Source organism: Triticum aestivum, chromosome 4D (genome assembly GCF_018294505.1).
Source record: "Triticum aestivum cultivar Chinese Spring chromosome 4D, IWGSC CS RefSeq v2.1, whole genome shotgun sequence".
Lineage (NCBI taxonomy): Eukaryota > Viridiplantae > Streptophyta > Magnoliopsida > Poales > Poaceae > Triticum > Triticum aestivum.
The window spans coordinates 450,107,901-450,115,046 of NC_057805.1; positions in this window are offsets into that span (position 1 = coordinate 450,107,901).

Sequence of the window (7,146 nt, forward strand, 5' to 3'; positions counted from 1 at the left end):
TTACCCACTACACCATCTCTATATAAGTATACAACTTAGTCACAGACCACGTCAGAGATTGTACCTCGGATGCGTGTTGTGTTCTAAACTTCTTCTAGATTACTCGGGATCAGCTCTGTTGGCCTCCAGGCTCCATTTGAAGCTCTTATTTCCGACGTACGAACTACTATACATATATACAAACCAAATGAATGAAACGCGTCTCTATCTACATCTACTACATCCGTATATATACGCGTGCATGCATGTCATCAGCTCTACATAAAACAGAACCGGGACCAGATGGCCGGCCCATCTGGTCACCAGGGCGATCGGATAAGCAAGCCAATCCGGCGGCTAGTCTCATGGCACGCAGCCCGCCGATGGGGGGTGGTTGGGGTCGACCAGACCTGGTTGCCTGAGCCAGCCGCCGGAGTGCATCTTGGAGCAATTCTAGTAGACCCCGCATGCCGTCGACCCGTAAAACGCGTTTGCAGTTCGCATAAAATAGCTTTTGCGGGCCGGCGCGGCCTAGCACAGATGCAGACCCCCCAAACGGATCCGTAAAAAAGCATATTCGCGGAATATGCCTTTTTACGGGTCGGCTATGCGGGGTCTGCTTTTTGCGCCGCTGCATCCCGCATATCATCAGCCCGCAAATATCAAATCCAACATAATTCAACAATGAAAAACAAACCGAATTATTCAAATCGAACATAAAACAATAATCATCTGCATTACAAATAATTATTCAAATCACCGTAGCAAACTTAAATAATGCAATACAAAACTTGTCATGAATACAAATACAAATGAATACAAAAATTAGTCACTGTCCAGCCCTTTGCCAATGGTGCTCAATGAGATCTTCCTGAAGTTGAAAGTGTGTGTCTGCATTTTCAATCTCCTTGTATGTCTGAAGAAAAGCTCTAATGCGGTTTGGGTTTCTAGCTGGTTTGACACGGCTACCCACATTGTCATAAAAGAATTCTAAGTTCATTCCTCTCTCATCTTCAAGAATCATATTGTGCAGAATAACACAACATGTCATGATATTCTTTAAGGTTTTCTTATCCCAAAAACGAGCAGGACCACGGACAATGGCAAACCTAGATTGCAAAACACCGAATGCTCTTTCAATGCCTTTTCGGGCTGCCTCTTGCACCCTTGCAAATTCACATTGTTTTTTTGTTTTGGGTTCTTTGATGCTCTTGACAAATGTGCATCAAGGAGGGTATATACCATCTGCAAGATAGTACCCCTTTGTGTATTCATGCCTATTGATAGTGTAGTTGCAAGCAGGAGCATCACCACTAGCAAGCCTAGCAAACAAATGAGAGCGTTGCAACACATTGATATCACTGAGAGTGCCCGGCATACAAAAAAAGTAATGCCAAATCCATAAATCCTCGGATGCTACGACCTCTAGCACAATTGTTGCATCACGAGACTTGCCACAATACATTCCTTGCCAAGCATTGGGGCAAATTTTCCAATTGCAATGCATACAATCAATGCTACCTAGCATGCCAGGCCAACCTCTCCTCTCATTAGCTGCCATCAATTTCTTTGTGTCATCTTCATTGGGTGCCCGAAGATACTCGGGACCAAAGAAACGGACGATCACTTTCGCAAATCTACGCACAGACTCAATTGTGCTATCTTCACCAATGCGAAGATACTCATCGACATAGTCAGCCGGAACGCCATATGCAATCACCCGCATCGCTGCGGAGATTTTTTGATATGCACTAAATCCCTTTAAGCCCGCGGCATTCCTTCTTTGAGCAAAATACCGGCAATTTGCCTCGCAAGCTTCAACAAGTTTCACAAAGAGGAATCGACGCATTCGGTACCTTCTGCGGAAGAGGTGTGCAGGATATGTAGGATTCTCCGCAAATAAATCTTGCATCACCATCTCGTTCCCAAGATGGCGATTCCGAGGAATGCACAGAGGCTTAACAGTAGATCCTCGCCTCCTCTTCCGGTACTCGTCTTCATGCTCCTTCACGGCAAGCGCCATGACTAATGTTTGCTGCCGAAAGGTCGCAAGCATGGTCTCCACATCCGAGTCGTCCGAATCGGATGAATCGGATAGCAAGAACTTCTCGCACGGGGTCAACTCCATCTACACGCACACCGGCGCGTCAATCTACCACACAGCTCGCAAAAATCACAAAAAAAGAGACTAACCGGTGGCGGGTGATCCCGGGCGGCGACTAGGTGGGTGCGCTCGACGGTGGTCGATCCCCAGCGGCGGCGGCGACGGGGGCGGCTCTTCTCGCCGGATCCGGAGGGGCGGTCCAGCGGCTCGGTGCGGGAGGGTGTGGGGCGGCCCCGCGGAGCGATTCCGCCCGCAGATATGGCCGGAATCGCCGGCGGCGGGCGGGCGGCGGAAGGAGGTGGAAAAGAGCGCGGGCATGAAATTTCCCTCCCGCCAACTGCTTCTCTGTGATGCAGGGCACCGCAGCCGCGAGTGGGAAACCCGCTTTTTCTCGGGTTGGGGTCCGGAATTTGCCGCGCCCCCTAAAAATTTTTGCGGGCCGGGGCGGGATGCAGGGTCTGGTCGGGCAGCCTTTCTGGCCCATACCCGCATTTTGGCAGTTATTTTGCGGGTCGCGGGCGGATGCAGGGTCTGCTAGAGTTGCTATTGGCAGGACCTGCATGATCAACGACCCGGCGCCCTGCCGAAGCCACAGCCTCCCGCCGTCCCCTTGGAGCAACCTCGTCGCGACGATCACGTTGCAGCACTGCATCAGCACGACGGTGGCGACCAACATCACCACCCTCACCATCCTCGCCGTCGACGCCATTTGGTCGGCCGATAAGTGTCTTTGCTGCGAGCTAGCTAGAGAAAGTGCTCAGTCAAGTGATTGCAGAGGAACTATATCACGTAGCAGCTAGGATTGTTGTATTTGTTTTTTTAGGGTCAGTTGTATGTGTTTTTGTACGACTTGAGCTGGGCTAGCTACTTGTTTTATGTGTTTTTTTAGGGGCGGCTTCCTTTAATAGGATGCTGGGAAATGAGAATGTGTGCATGCATGCCTGTTTAACTGGGCTCCGAAGTGTAGTGATGGGTGACTTCGCGGTTAAGTTTCGGGTCAGGTCTAAAGCTAATGGGTTTAACTGGGTTCTGGTGGCGGTTTATGGTGCCGCGCAGCCCGAGCTTAAACCGGAGTTTTTGGCGGACCTTGTTCGAATCTGCGGATCTGAGCATCTCCCAATTTTAGTTGGGGTGACTTCAATATCATTAAGAGGAGAGAGGAAAAGAACAATGATAATTTTGACGGCAGATGGTCGTTCATGTTTAATACCATTATTGAAAGCTTGGATCTGAGAGAGATAGAGCTTTTCGGTAGAAAATTTACTTGGGCTAATGCTTTGCCAAACCCGATATTTGAGAAGCTGGATCGAGTCCTCGCGAGTGTTGAGTGGGAACAGAAATTCCCTTTGGTAACGGTCCAGGCTCTCTCGCGCGGAATCTCGGATCACACTCCTTTATTCGTGGACTCAGGCGAGCCAAACCACGTGGGAAACAAAAACTCCTTCTCTTTCGAGCTGGCATGGTTTGAACGTGAAGGATTCTTGGATTTGATTGCCAGAGAATGGGCTAAGGATGCAGGAGGTAGGACTTCTGTTGAGCGCTGGCAGAATAAGATTAGGCATTTGAGAAGTTTCCTACGGGGGTGGGCTAAGCACCTTAGTGGGATTTATAAGGTTGAAAAGGAAAGGCTTCTTTCACTTATTCAGTCCCTAGATTTAAAAGCCGAATCCACGATTTTGCAAGCCACAGAACTTCATGATAAACTAGATGCGGAGATGAGGTTGAAAGAACTTCTCCGTGAAGAGGAATTAAAGTGGGCGTTGCGGGCTAAGGTCCGCAAAGTTGTCCAGGGGGACACGAACACTCAATTCTTTCACTTGATTGCTAATGGCAAGCACAGAAAGAAGAGAACCTTTCAGCTTAAACAAGATGAAGGAACTATTTTAGGACAGGACAACCTAAAACTTTACATAACCGAGTATTATAAGCAGTTATTTGGGCCTCCGGAGGATAGTTGTGTGTCCCTCGATGAGTCCAGGATTGAGGATGTGCCTCAACTAACTGCTAATGATAATGATATTTTGGTTGCCCCGTTCTCGGAGAAGGAGGTGTTTGAAGCTATTGCACAGATGAAAAACAATAAGGCTCCAGGGCCGGATGGATTCCCGGCGGAGTTCTATAAAAAGTGTTGGCATATTATTAAGGGGGATTTGTTACCAATGTTCCATGATCTATTCTCTGGACAGCTTCAGTTATTTCACTTAAATTTTGGAACAATAACATTGCTTCCTAAGAAAACGGATGTTGTGAAATCGAGCAGTTCAGGCCGATCTGCCTTCTCAATGTTAGTTTCAAAAATTTCACCAAGGTTGGGACTAATCGGCTCACACAGATTGCGCATTCTGTGGTGCAGCATTCAGAAACTGCTTTCATGCCGGACAGAAACATCCTAGAAGGGGTGGTGGTCCTTCATGAAACGCTCCATGAAATTCATACGAAAAAATTAGATAGAGTTGTTTTTAAGGTGGATTTCGAGAAAGCGTACGATAAAGTCAAATGGCCATTCCTTCAACAGGCATTGCGTATGAAAAATTTTGATGAAGCCTGGCGCCGCCAGGTTGAATCGTTTACGCAAAAAAGGGAGTGTTGGAATTAAAGTGAATGATGAAACAGGTCATTATTTCCAGACACATAAGGGCCTGAGACAAGGGGATCCGATGTCCCCTATCCTGTTCAACATTGTAGTTGATATGTTGGCAATTATTATAGAAAGGGCTAAGGAGGCTGGACAAGTGGGTGGCCTGGTACCTCATCTCGTTGACGGAGGTGTGTCCATCTTTCAGTACGCCGATGATACAATCATCTTTATGGAGCATGACTTGGCCAAAGCGAGAAATATGAAGCTGGTGTTATGCCTTTTTGAACAATTGACCGGGTTAAAGATTAACTTTCACAAAAGCGAGTTGTTCTGCTTTGGTAGAGCCAATGACGAACAAGAGGCATATAGGCAATTGTTTGGGTGCGAATTGGGGGCTTTACCTTTTACATACTTAGGAATACCAATCCACCATCGTAAGCTGACAAACAGAGAATGGAAGTGCATCGAAGACCGATTTGAAAAGAAACTGAGTTGCTGGAAGGGCAAGCTCATGTCATACGGAGGCCGATTAATTCTGATAAACTCGGTTCTCACGAGTATGCCTATGTTTCTTTTGTCGTTCTTCGAAGTCCCAGGTGGAGTTAGGAAAAGACTGGACTTCTATCGATCACGATTGTTCTGGCAGGGTGATGAACTAAAAAGAAAATACCGTCTCGCCAAATGGGATATCATCTGTCGACCGAAAGACCAAGGGGGTCTTGGTATTGAGAATCTTGAGGTCAAGAACAGATGTCTTCTCAGCAAGTGGCTGTGGAAGTTATCGAGTGAGACTGATGCCACTTGGGCGCAAATCCTCCGTAGCAAGTATCTTCACTCCAAAACTTTGTCCCAAGTGACAGTAAGGCCGACTGACTCACCTTTTTGGAAAGGGCTTATGAAAGTCAAACTAACTTTGTTTAATAGGACAAAGTTTATTATTGGTAACGGTGCCAGTACGCGATTCTGGAGGATACTTGGCTCGGAGAGACTCCCCTTGCCATTCAATACCCGTCTCTGTATCGTACTGTTCAACGACGTGAGGCGTTCGTTGCAACGGTACTTCGATCCATCCCCCTTAATATTCAGTTCAAAAGGACCCTAGTTGGCAATCGTTGGGAAGAATGGCTCCATCTCGTAAGTAGACTGATGGAGGTTCAGCTTTCTCAACAGCCCGATAAATTACACTGGAAGCTTACTAGGTCTGGAGTATTTACAGTTAAATCAATGTATGTTGATGTTATCAATTCAAGCTCGATTCCTAGTTTCAAACATGTTTGGGCTGTCAAAGTCCCTTTGAAAATCAAAGTGTTTATGTGGTTTGTCCATAAACAAGTTATTTTAACCAAGGAAAATTTGACAAAGCGTAATTGGACAGGACCTACTAGGTGTAGTTTCTGTGATCGGGATGAAACGATCAAACACCTTTTTCTTGATTGCCCGTTAGCCAAAATTCTATGGCCGACAGTCCATATTGCTTTTAATATTACCCCACCGAGTTCTGTCAACACGTTATTTGGAACGTGGCTTAACGGGATAGAGCCCGAAACAGCGACACATATTCGCGTAAGAGTCTGTGCTTTATTGTGGGCAGTCTGGAATTACAAAAATGATTTGGTTTTTAACAGGACAACAAACATTAATTTTTTGCAGGTTATTTTCCGACCACGGCGTTGATCCGTTTGTGGTCGCTACACACTCCGACGGAGGCCAGGGAGCGTTTGGTTACTGGATCTATCCGCTGGGAGATGGTAGCACGGGATATCTTCAACCGGTTTGGATGGCGGTCATGTAATAGGATAGGCAATTAGTTTACCTATCTCTCTTTTGCCAGCCGGTTGTGGCGTCCTTTATATGGCTAGTTTGTCCTTTAGCCATTTTAGCTCTGTGTGAGCTCTTCTTTATTTTCGTTTTGAGACTTTAAGACCTTGTTTGAACCTATTCATTTGTTTAATAAGATGACTATATGCATCGCTTTGATGTAGAGGCCGAGGAGACCCCCCTTTCGAAAAACAAAGCCTGTTTAACCATCAAACGAAAGCGTAATTGCGCCCGTTTCAAAAAATAAGACCGGACCGGGTCTCTATTCTTCGGTTCATTTTAGGCGCTACGAAACTTTTCTCAGGCATACATACGCGGTTTTCAAGAGTTTGAATAAAGGGAATAAATGACTAGAAATACTAGTGTTGATCGATCGACCAAAGCCACGCACGCACTGCTAATTCGGGGTCAAGAAAGCATGCAAGCTAACCAAGCGACCATGAATGTAGTACTAGTACTATTTTAGTAACGCTCACGTTAGTCTACATGCTATACCAAACTCTCCACAATAAGCGTCTAAGGTTTTCAAGCTTGCTTAGCAATCTTAGACTAGCTAGCTACTGCCTCACATGCAAATCATGTATGGTTCTAGCTTCATCCTAAGCTAGTTAAACTAATTTACATTTGGCCAAATCTATATTTAAAAAATAATCCATCTGTTCAATAA